Genomic DNA, 12953 nt, shown 5'->3' with positions numbered 1-12953 from the left:
TTAAACAGATCAGCCCTGGTTCATTGTATAAGAGAAGTACCCAAGGGTGTGAAGAGCAAGAGATAAGGATTGTTGGAAATCATCTTGGTGGCTGGCTACCACAGCCTTTGTAAGCCATTATAAGTCTGTGGCTTTTACTTTGAGGGGATTTGAGCAGAGAAATGACAATGATCTGACTTATCAGGATAATAATTTCATGAAGGTCAGCATCATTTGAGGATCCAGGTGATACTTGATCTTCCCCTCGACCTGAAACATTTTCATTCAGAACCTCTCAACTCACTACACTAGCCTGTAAGGGAGCCCAAGTTTCTGAAACACAATTCATCTGTCAGTCTGATTCATCTGTCGGTTCCTACAGCATATTTGAAATAAATCCAGGATATGATCAGCATTTTATGTACACAGATTTCCTTTGTTTTCCTTCCTTCTGCTTTCTTTCTTCCCTATTCATTTTCCCTTCATCTCCCAATCCCTTTCCCGCTCCCACTGTCTTCCTTTTTCCTTTCACCTTCCCTCCTTGGATACAGGTCATATTCTAATCTCAGTTCTCTCGTTTATTAGCTGCGTGCTATTGGGGCAGTTAGCCTCTCTGGGCCTCAAATTTCCTCTTTTAAAATGGGTTTCATATGAGAGTGCCTACCTTAGAGGGTTGTCAAAATTACAACAAAGAACACGCCGACCACAGTGCCTGGTCTCTAGCAAGAACTCAACATGTTCGCTCTCTTCTCTGTCTTTTCATCCTTTTACTTCTATTCCCCGACTCCTCCACCAAGGAGCTCAGCAGGTAACAACCGTGGGAAAAATCACCTCAAGGCTGAAAGAGGAAACGTTTGAGCTGGGGGCGGGGACTGCGAGGTGCCCACTGCGCATGCGCACCCGCTCCGTCAGGTTCTGGTTTCCAGCTAGGGGGGTGGGGTGCAGGGGCAAACAGGGCTTCGTTTGTCCCGGTTACCCCTTTCCGGCCCGGGGAAGTGGCCGGACCTCGGCGGAGTCCCGGGCGGGCTCAGCGCTAAGCGAGGGCTGGAAGGGTAAGTTCGAAAATGGCGGAGGGGGAAGAAGGAGGGGCTTTACTGGGCGGGAGGCTGGCCTAGCGGCCGGGCAGAGGCCAGGAGGCCGTGAGGGGCCCAGCGGCGCGGCGGGGGCCGGAGACAGACGGGCCGCCCAGCGTGCCTTGTCTCTTCGAGGCCTTGGCGTGGACGCACTTCGGATTCCCCAACTCGGGGTTCCTCCGGGGAGTGGGCGGGCTGGTGGGTGCGAGTGAGGGAGACGAAGGGACTTCCGTTTCCTTCCAGGCTGGGGCCTGGCCGCCGAGAGGAGTTGGCATTTCCATATTGGGGCTCGGGCCGCCCCTCCTCCAGGACCCTCCCCTCAGCACTGCTCCGGGCGCCGCGGGCGATCCAGGCCGGCTCTCCAGGCGAGGTGGGTACTGCCCGTACGGGCTTCCTCCTCCTCCCCTTTCCTTCTCTCCTCTCCCCTCCCTCCCCTCGGGCCCCGCGCTGCGGGGGAGGGCGGGAAGGCAGCCCCTACCCTGCGCAGGTGGCCGGCCCGGGTTCCGGGGCCCAGGTTCCCGGGACTGCGGAAGAAAGGCATGGGTGGCTTCAGGCCGCCCGGGTGCCTCCGTAAACCCCGTGACGCCTAAGGTAAATCGAGTCAAAGAACTTTTTTTTTTTTAAATGATCAAAGGGGACTTCCCCCCCCCCCCATTCTGACGCCTGTGGCAGGTACGGAGCTGGGTGGAGTGTGTCTGGCGAGGGCGTGTGAACCGAAAGAATAAGAGCCAAAGACCTTCCGGAAGAGGAAATTAGCTAGTAATTTTTTCCAACCTTTGCTGCCCTTGTCACCTCCCCAGCATATTCTGTGAGTACAACAAAATTCATTCTAACTTTCAGTTTCATTATTTTAACTCCATAATACCCTTGTTTTCTAATCGGGAGGAGGGGGAGTGGTTATTGCTGACACTAAGCAACAGCCCTCTCCACCTCCAAAAAAAGAAAAACGTCAAATCAAAACTTCATAAAAACGTATCAGATTTTCATAATCTACTACTTTGCTTTCAAATATAACTACGTCACTACTTATGTCACAGATGTACTACCTTGATAGTTAATGACACATAGAAATTTACTCTTGTAAGATTGGAGGTTGCTATTAGTGTTTCTTTCTTCTCCTTTTTTACTTAACATTTGTTATATCCAGTTCAAGAGAACACTGTTACAGACGGCCATCTTAGAATTACAGCATTTTAGAGTTGGAAGGGATCTTAGTCCAAGCATGATATTTTACAAAAGCAGAAACCAAGGCACAGGAATATTTCATGGCTTGCCTAAGGCTACTCCATTACTTAGATTAGAACCCAGGTTGCCTGGCTCCTTGCTCACTGCTCTTTCTGCACAACTGCTCCACGTAGCCTCCAAGCAAGAAAATTAAATGTATTCAGTGCACATTTGTGAAGCATGTACAGCTTTGTGCCATACAACTGTTCTACCTTCTTTCAGTATATTTAACATGCTTATGAAGCCAGAAGAAAGTGGCAGTAGTTTAGGTTAAAAAGATTTATACGTGCACACACATCTACTTGTATATGCTCAGATAACTTCTTGAAGGATGCACAAAAAAAATGTTAACAGTGGTTATTTATGGAGGGTGGGGGGGCGTGGGAAGCTTTTTACTTTGCACCTCAGATGTGACCTAATGTACTGTTTGAATTTCTTACCGTAAACAAAGTATTGATTTTATAACTAAAAACAAGTGTTAAAGTTTGCACACATATGTATATCAGTATAAGCAAGTATCAGTGGTTATGTGTATATATATTTATATACATATATGTATTTATGTATCAGTGATTTGTATTGTAAAATCCAGAGTGGTTCACGTCAGCCCAACTGGCAAAGCAGGCCTGATTATTGGATGCTCATATTTCCTCTGTGGTTTGCTCCTGTTGCCCCTAATGTGAGAAGGTAACAATATTATATTAGTCTTTATATATTTTTAGAAAATGTGCTAAGCTTTTAATTATTGAATTATGTAGCAGATTATAACATTCAGGATATCAAATTTGGCACAATGAAAAAATTCTGAATGTAGAATCTTTGTGGGTAAGAATCATTAAAAATAAATTTAAGATCGTAAAGGTCCCTGGTGATTAGTAGTTCAGCTCTTTTGTTTTTATGAACAGGTTAAGACACAAAAAGTGAATTGCCCAAGGTTATATATCTGATTATTAACAGAGCTTGGACTAGAGTCTAGGTCCTAGTCCGGTGCCCATTGTACTACACCTGTCATTTTATTGCTTTCTGGTGCATTCGATGACTCCAACGAGGGGGACAAAGTAATGCTGACTAAAGGTTAGTTAGGCCCATTTCAATAGATAAGAATTATTGTAATTAATGTCTCAGTTAACTTGTATAGTGCTTGAAATATTTTAGTAACGTAAATGTTCTCCTTATATTTGGTTGTAAGCATTAACTTGTTTAGTAAATCGTTTGTTTATATTATAAAGTCTTAGAGACTCCAAATATGAACTAATGATATTTCACTGTTTTTGTTTGGCCTCATATTTAAGTCTGGTAGCTGATGCTTACAGACAAAAAAAAGTGCTATGATTTATTTAAAAAATAAGAAACTACTTACTGAGCACCTACTATATCTGCCAGGTATTGTACTATGTGGTAGAATTCAAAAGATGAATAAGGCAAAATAGATGCCCTTGTTTTTTTGAGGATGGGAGATTATCATGAGCTGTCAGTTCTCAAGGTTTGTCTCTGTGGTCTAATCTGGTAATAGTATTACATATTACAGAATATAATCTGTAGCACTGTTTAAGGTCATTGTGTGAGTAGATCTGAGGAGATAAACACAGTAGTGGTAAAATAAGTTGACATTGAATTGAATAAATATTATTTTCATGTCTTAGAGGTCATGTGGTACAGTGGAAAGAACACTAGGTTGAAAGCCTGAGTTCTTGTGTTGGCTTTGTTTCCGATTAGCTGTGGGATTGTGAGCAAATCACTCAACCTCGTTGCCTCCATGTTTCTTTTTTCTTTTTCATAAATTTTTAAGTATATTTATTCCACTTAATTCAAAACATGAAAAGAGCATTTGGAATATTATATATTATAAATGTATCTACCATAAGAATTTGAGGCCAAACTTAAGAGTTATATGTTTTATCTACTTTGTGTATACTTAATAGGTTGTCCTTTGTGTGATAAAAGCATATTTATGTCCATTTTGTATGACTTGGTGTGGACTTTTATTATTTTTAATTATGGTATAGTTGTAGTTCTGCTATTTAATACGTTTTGAGATTTGATTTGGTGTGATTGGTACCCAGTCTTTGTTATGGATACATGTGATTCACTATTATGATCTGCTTCTATAATGTATTTTCAAGGATATGGGTTGTGGTGAAAAGTGAGGTTTACCTGCGTAGACTGGGAGTAGCTTGAACTCAGATGGTCAGACAGAAGTTGAACTGAGTAAGTTAAGGCTGATTTCTTAAACTGGGCAAAGGTGGTGCCGTTGTGTATTCCCTGGCATATCTATAAATACTTATATATGGTTTGAACTTTTATGCTTATTCCTGTAATAATTTTGTTGACCTCAAAACACAGGCTTCTCAGCATATATTGCTATGTGATATACTTTTGTATGGCTCCACCTAATTTTTTAAGCCTTGAAAGGGCACAGAGCCTAACATTTTCTACCTCACTGGACTACCCTTTCTGCCGGTAATAATTTCCTATACTTATATTGGTCAGAATCACGGGGTTTGCTTTTTTTACTGTCATTTACAGGCCACATGATCTTCGATGAGTAACAACCAGTCAGAAAACCAGTTTCCTCATATTTCAAATAGGGGTATGATGTGTTGTGTAGGTTGAATTAGCTACCATATATGAAAAAATGCTAAATTGTGAAGCACATTACATATTTTAGTTATTATCAGAGGTAACGTGGTAAAAGAGGATGGGCTGTGGAATCACACAAGCTCATGTTTAAATTTTGACCTTGTTAAAACAAATAGGATTAGAAACTTAGTTTCAATTCAGCATGTTTTAGATTAGAGAAAATACATGTAGCTAAAATGATGGGGTGAAAGGAAATGAAAATTAGTTTATAGATAGTGTTTAGAACACGTGAGCATTCATTAAATATGTTGTACTGTTTTAATTTGCCTTATAGTCACTTGTGGCAGTTTCCTTTACTTTGTTGTCATTTTTTAACTTAAGCCCAATGGAAGACAAACCTACTAAATGTTTGCTTATAGACAACAGAGTGTCTTTTAGATAGGACAAAATATTTTTACTGGGGAAAAAGAAAAGATGTTGGCTTTTATCAAGCACTTGTTTCAGCACTTGCTTGAGATCCCAACATGATCATGGAAGAGAATACTTAATTCTGAGAAAGATCTACAGTAGGTAGTACCCATTCACCAAATCATCCATCAAAAGAACCTCAGAATAGCACTTGTGGAACCATCTGATTTTTTTCAGTACTGCATCCTAATCACTCTGTCAGAATAAGTTATCTGGATGAGTATCAAACAGAATAAGTTCCAGATTCTATGGCCTTAGTCAATTCATTTAACTTCCTTATGCTTTAGTTTTCTTATCTTTAAATGAAAGAGTGATTTCTATTATCCTGTTCATTACAAATATAAGTAAATTATGTTGAACAAGTTTTGCTTGTGGATGTCTACAAAATATAATGATTTTACTTTTCTGTGTACTTGATTCTGAGCTGCCTTTTTGTAAAAATTATTTTAGGGAAATTTTTTTTGGCCAAGGATAAGGGGAGACTCCTTTCTTACCAGTCCCCCAGATTAATTTATTATTATTATTATTTTATAAATTTATTTATTTATTTTTGGCTGCGTTGGGTCTTCATTGCTATGCGTGGGCATTCTCTAGTTGTGGCTAGAGGGGGCTACTCCTCATTGTGGTGTGTGACCTTCTCATTGCAGTGGCTTCTCTTGTTGCGGAGCACAGGCTCTAGGCACATGGGCTTCAGTAGTTGTGACACGCGGGCTCTAGAGCACAGGCTCAGTAGTTGTGCACGGGCTTAGTTGCTCTGCGGCATGTGGGATCTTCCTGGAACAGGGATTGAACCCATGTCACCTGCACTGGCAAGCGGATTCTTAACTACTGCGCCACCAGGGAAGTCCAGTTTATTTATTTATTTATTTATTTATTTATTTATTTATTTTGCGGTACGCGGGCCTCTCACTGTTGTGGCCTCTCCCGTTGCAGAGCACAGGCTCCGGACGCGCAGGCTCAGTGGCCATGGCTCACCGGCGCAGCCGCTCTGGGGCATGTGGGATCCTCCCGGACTGGGGCACGAACCCGTGTCCCCTGCATCGGTAGGCGGACTCTCAACCACTGTGCCACCAGGGAAGCCCCTATTTTTTTTAAGGCATTGAGTGAACAAGTTTAGAACTCTAGCGATAGGCATCGCTCAGAACATTTTTCAATGAAATCTTTTATTTTCAACTCAAGTTAACAATAAGCAGTCAGGTATTATTATTACCTGTGTTTCTCAGCCCTCTCTGCTAATGATTTACTGCCACCCAGGCAGTGAACCAGAAGACATATGTTCATGGCCAACCACTGTGGACATGACCTGGTTACTGCTTTTATCTCTGGGAGTTGACCTGTATCCTCTTTTTTTTTTTTTTTTTTTTTTTTTCTTTTTTTGCGGTATGTGGGCCTCTCACTGTCGTGGCCTCTCCCGTTGTGGAGCACAGGCTCCGGACACGCAGGCTCAACGGCCATGGCTCACGGGCCTAGCCGCTCCGCAGCATGTGGGATCCTCCCAGACCGGGGCACGAATCCGTGTCCCCTGCATCGGCAGGCGGACTCTCAACCACTGCGCCACCAGGGAAGCCCTCTTTTTTTTTTTTTAACCTGATGTTTGACAGTAATATGACAAAGTATCAAGTTGGCATAAATTCTCAGGATAGGCAAAAAGATAAGGACCTAAGAGTATATTCTTCCCTCTCCTTGTAATAAGTTATAAAAATTATCTTCTGTGAAGGAAGAGCGAAAACCTTGCAATAGCAGGCCCCACTATTGATAGCTTACTGGGCCAGTTTATTCACAGATGAAGGAAGCATTGTCACATGGCAAATAGCCAAATAACACCCCCAGCCTGCTGGGCAGAATTATATAAGACACCTTGACTAATCAAGAGTCCAACTGCTTTTTTCTTTTGATTAGAATCTAATATATTTGCTGGATAAAATTTAGAAAATTAAGAAAACCACAACAAAGAAAATGAAAACCAATAATCCCAGTGCACAGAGATAATAACCACAGTAGAATTTTGATGTGTAATTTAGCCTAAGTCTTTCTGTATCGGTATTTTTTGTAATTGGGATCATACTGACCAATACTGGTTTATAACCAGCTCATTTCACCTAATACAACATCATGAACACGTATCTGTGTTCTTTAGTATTCTTCTACAACCTGTAGTATACACATTACCAAAGTGGTGTTCTCTTTTGTTAGAATTGAGTTTTGTTTTATAAATAGCACTGTATTGAACATCCTTATATATACTGATCATTTCCTTAGCATTAATGCTTAGTACTAGAATGGCTGGTTCAGAAACTAATCATATATTTTAAGACTTTTAGAATATATTGTCAGATTGCTTTCTAGAAAAGGTGTACCACTTTTTAGTTCCACCAGCAAGAGTGCCTATTGTCCCATACCTTCACTGCTGGATTTTTATTGTTGGTAGTGATGGCAGTCTCTGCCAAACAGGACAAAAATGGTATCTTTTAAAGTGTTTATTTCTTTGATTACTAATGATATTTAACATTTTTGCATACGTTTGTTGGCCATTAGTATTTGCCATTTGTAAATTTGTCTATTTTCTATAGAGATGTTCATCATAGATTAATAAGTGCTTTCAAGCTTTTTCTTAAAACTATTCTCAGTCAGAAACAAGATAGATTAAAAATAGATGGTGACAGGATACACTCCTGTTTGAGACCACTTAATATTGATGTTAAAAGCAAATAAACAGAAGGATATTCATTCCAACATTCTTGATAATAGCAAAAAATTGTTAGCTTTATAAATGTCCAGCAATGAAGGTGCGTAACTGTATATATATATATAGAATATGTTAACATTTGTGGGGTTTTTAAAATTTGTTTTATTTTTCGCTGCATTCGGTCTTCGTTGCTGCGCATGGACTTTCTCTAGTTGCAGCGAGCGCGTGGCTTCTCTTGTTGCAGAGCACGGACTCTAGGCGCGCGGGCTTCAGCAGTTGTGGCTCGCAGGCTCTACAGCACAGGCTCAGTAGTTGTGGCGCACGGGCTTAGTTGCTCCGTGGCATGCGGGATCTTCCTGGGCCAGGGCTAGAACCCATGTTCCCTGCATTGGCAGGCTGATTCTTAACCACTGTACCACCAGGGAAGTCCAACATTTGTGTTTTTTAAAACCTATCTCTGGAGGAATGCAGAAGAAACTGGTAAGAGTGACTGTTTCTAGGAAGGGAACCAGAGGTTTAAGGGGTGGAATGGATGCAGCTTTTGTACCTCTTGAATTATTTGATCATGTGTGTATTTTCTCTTTTTAAAAATATACATCTGCTTCCCTGGTGGCACAGTGGTTAAGAATCTGCCTGCCAATGCAGGGGACACGGGTTCGATCCTTGGTGCGGGAAGATCCCACATGCCGCGGAGCAACTAAGCCCGTGCGCCACAACTTCTGAGCCTGCACTCTAGAGCTCATGAGCCACAGCTACTGAGCCCACGTGCCACAACTACTGAAGCCCGCACGCCTAGAGCCCGTGCTCCACAACAAGAGAAGCCACTGCAATGAGAAGGCCACACACCACAACGAAGCGTAGCCCCCACTCACCACAACCAGAGAACAGCCCGTGTGCAGTGAAGGCCCAACGCAGCCAAAAATAAAATAAAATAATGTAAATAAATTTATAAAAATATACATCTGAAATTAATGTTCAGCAATATGGAATTGGTGAGGTTATGATAAATACATTCATACAGTCAGGTACTAGTGATCCATTTAAAGTAATGTTCTAATCTAGATAAAAATTGATGTGGAGAGATGCTTATGATATATTATTAAATAGAAAAAAGCAAATTATAAAAATACCATATACTATAAATCCCCTTTAGAAATATTTATAACGTGCATGTGTTACATGCACACAGAAAAGGTTCTTAAAGGATAAACATATTAAAGTATTCACAGCCTGGATAGTAGGATTCTTTTTTCCTCTCTCTTTTAAAAAGGAAAACAGTTGTTTGTATTAAATATTGGGTTGATATCCATCATGAGATTTTGTTTTTCTGCCTGTTCTGATTTTAGCAAAGGTTTTAATCTAGACTCTGAATAGGCATAAATAGTATTAATCTGTGTTATGGATCTACAGTTTGGGTTATATAGATGGTTTGTTTTTAAATCAAAGACTTGATTAACGAGCACTGTAAATTGTCTTTAAGTTCTGAACAGTTTTCAGTAAAATAGAGGAGGGGATACTAGTGATCTTGAGCCTTTTTATTATCTTGAGTGAATTCTTGAGCCCAAACCCGTGTATTCTTCATGCAAAACATTCTTTTGGGGAACACATTCCCGCAATTTGTGGAAAAAGATGAGAGGAAAAAAAAAACGAAGAAAAAGATGAGGGAATACCTTACTGTGGGTCCATTCTGAGAGAACTGTACCTGTGGAGTTAATTATTATAAATAATTTGGCAGATATTGGAGGTCTGGGCTCAAATTTAAGTGTTACTATGACTTTCTAATTTAAGTATAGAACATGTAATTGATACTCCCTTTGTGGATTCTCAGTATGGCCTTTCAGGTGTTTACAGAAGTAGGCTTCATGATCAAGCATATATTGTAGGCAGCAGTATTAATAAGTTGATGTTATTGACTGAGCTTATGGGCTAAGTGCTCATTAATGCCATTCAGTTATTTGAATGGCTCTAGTGCTTAATTTTAGGGAGAGAACTTTTGATTTGATTGAATGTAATTAACCTCAAAAATGTTTTATTGACCATTTAACTTAAGGTTAAATGAAAATATGCTTCATAGTTTGAAGAACCTAGTAGTATAAATGAACAATTTGACTAAAAGTTGAATTTTTAATTTTATTTATTTATTTATTTAGGCTGCATTGGGTCTTTGTTGCTGTGCACGGGCTTCTTATTGCGGTGGCTTCTTTTGTTGCGGAGCACAGGCTCTAGGCACAATTGCTTCAGTAGTTGTGGCTCGTGGGCTCTAGAGCTCAGGCTCAGGAGTTGTGGCACACGGGCTTAGTTGCTCCGCTGCATGTGGGATCTTCCCGGACCAGGGATCGAACCTGTGTCCCCTGCATTGGCAGGCGGATTCTTAACCACTGCACCACCAGGGAAGTCCTAAAAGTTGAATTTTTATGTAAATATATCATAGTATAAAAGCTGAATTTAAAAAATCATATATATACACATATATATGTATATACCCTTTTTGTTTAGGGCATGTCTTTTTTTTTTTTGCAGTACGCGGGCCTCTCACTGTTGTGGCCTCTCCCGTTCTCAGTGGCCATGGCTCATGGGCCCAGCCGCTCCACGGCATGTGGGATCTTCCCGGACCGGGGCACAAACCCGTGTCCCCTGCATCGGCAGCCAGACTCTCAACCACTGCGCCACTAGGGAAGCCCAAGGGCATGTCATTTTTAAAATACAGCTTTTTTATACTATGTCACATCTACGTAGATACATTTCTTAGATACTACAGCTTTGTAAATCAAAATGCTATTTCTAAGCAGGGAGCTAACACTTTAAGATCATTAAAAGAGGGATTGAGGGACTACCCTGGTGGTCCAGTGATAAAGAATCTGCCCTCCAATGCATGGGACGTGGGTTTGATCCCTAGTCAGGGAGCTAAGATCCCACATGCCACAGAGCAACTAAGCCCGCCACGCCACAACTACTGAGCTCGTGCATCTCAACTAAGAGAGCCTGCGTGCCACAAGTTACAGAGCCCATGCGCTCTGGAACCCCCACGCTACAACTACAGAGCCCACGCGCCCTGGAGCCTGTGTGCCACAACTAGTGAAAAGAAAACCCGCACGCCACAACTAGAGAAAGCCATGCACCGCAACAAAGAGCCCATGCACCGCAATGAAAGATCCCACGTGCCACAACTAAGACCCAACACAGCCAAAAATAAATTTAAAAAATAATAGGTAAATTTGTTTTTAAAAAAAAAGAGGGATTGACCTCCACTGCACTGGGTCAAGGAGAATGTTGCTTGTTTGACAAGATCTCTATGCTGGATCCTCTATAGGGGAAAAAAGCAACTGATGAGAAAAATCTTACAATATTTCTACGTATAATGAGCAAAGAGAGAATATTAAGATGAATTTTAAATTATGATGGTGTTTTGGGTTAGCACATATAAGATTTTTATGATGTTACTATGAAAAGTTTTACAAATCTTATATTTTTGAAATGTGATTTTAGTATAGGTTTTTATCACTGAGTTGTACTGTTTGCTTGGTATGCATATATTTCTAGTTCGGTCACATTTCCTGGGCACAATGGCATATTACCAATTTTTAGTCCTCACAGTGATCTCAAGAGTCCAGTGGAGGTGGTGGGTGGGATGTGGGATAGTGACAGCAGTGACCTAATAGAGGTGCTCCAACATTCATTCTTTTGCCCAATGTTGATGAAGCACTACTGTGTGTCACGCATTGCTTTAGGCATTGGGAATACAAATGTGATAAGACAGAGCCCTTGCTATAAAGGACCTTCCTTCAAACAATGTACATATAGGTATACCTACAAACATACACACATGCAGAAATTATTCAGTCTTGTTCTAGTACAGCTTGGCTCCTCAGCTATTTTTCTTCATTTCTTTCTTCCTTTCTTTCTTTCTTCCTTTTTCTCTCTCTCTTTCTTTTTCTTTCTTTCTTTCTTTCTCTCTTCCTTTCCCTCTTCCTTTCTTTTACCCTCTCTCTCTTTCTCTTTCCACGCTGTGCAGCATGCGGGATCTTAGTTCCCCGACCAGGGATTGAACCCGTGCCCCCTGCAGTGGAAGCATGGAGTCTTAACCACTGGACCACCAGTGAAGCCCCCTCAGCAAATTATTTAGAGGATATAGTGAGGGCACAAAGAGTAGTCATTCTACTAGGGTTTTGAATGGACGAATCAGGAAAGACGTCATAGATGAGATTCTAAAAACATGTTTTCTGAGTTTTCAACAGATGCCCTTATTTAATTACATAATGTGTTTCAGTTAGCATGGTAGTACTGCAGTGGGAGCTAATAGGGTTATATTGTTTGCTTAATTTTTGTCATATTTCTAACATTGTTGTATTGGGTTGGCCAAAAAGTTCTTTCAGGTTTTTCCGTATGCTGTTACGGAAAAACCCAAATGAACTTTTTGGCCAACCCAATATTAGTTTCTTAGGGCTGCCATAATAAAGTACCGCAAACTGAGTGACTTAAAACAACAGAAATTCAGGGACTTCCCTGGTGGTCCAGTGGTTAAAACCATGCTTCCACTGCAGGAGGCCTGGGTTTGATGCCTGGTCAGGGAACTAAGATCCCACATGCCACACGGCACAGCCAAAAAAAGAAAAAAATAAGAAATTAATTTTCTCACAGTTCTGGTAGCTAGACATCCAAAATCAAGGTGTTGGCAGGGCCATGCTGTCTCTGAAGATGCTGGGGAGAACCTGTTCCATGGCTTTCTCTTAGCTTCTGGTGTTGCCATTGATCCTTGGTGTTCCTTGGTTCATCAATACGTCATCACTGCAGTCTCTGCCTCTGTCTTCACATGGCCATCTTCCCTGTGTTTCTTCTCCTTTTCCTACAAGAATATCAGTCATATTGGATGAGGGCATTCTAATGACCTTGTCTGAACTTGATTATATCTGCAAGGACCCTATATCCAAATAAGGTCACATTCC

General features: G+C 41.0%; 1 protein-coding gene across 3 annotated transcripts in view; it reads left to right on the top strand.

The window, feature by feature from the left end:
* The first annotated feature begins 896 nt into the window (after window positions 1-896).
* Window positions 897-12953, top strand: part of XIAP (X-linked inhibitor of apoptosis) — a 44898-nt gene continuing 32841 nt past the window's right edge. For 2 of the 3 annotated variants that reach the window (XM_027092380.1, XM_027092379.1), the window contains exons 1-3: window positions 897-1031; window positions 1296-1422; window positions 1725-1860. The gene's annotated coding sequence lies outside the window, so the exon portion shown is untranslated. The remainder of the gene's footprint in view (window positions 1032-1295; window positions 1423-1724; window positions 1861-12953) is intronic. The other variant, XM_027092381.1, reaches the window with a different exon arrangement.

Source organism: Aethalodelphis obliquidens, unplaced genomic scaffold, assembly GCF_003676395.1.
Source record: "Aethalodelphis obliquidens isolate GAN/ISIS:26980383/991018 unplaced genomic scaffold, ASM367639v1 scaffold77, whole genome shotgun sequence".
In the NCBI taxonomy this organism is placed as follows: domain Eukaryota; kingdom Metazoa; phylum Chordata; class Mammalia; order Artiodactyla; family Delphinidae; genus Aethalodelphis; species Aethalodelphis obliquidens.
The sequence above is the reverse complement of the archived record's forward strand: the minus strand, read 5'-3'. Positions and strand labels throughout refer to the sequence as shown.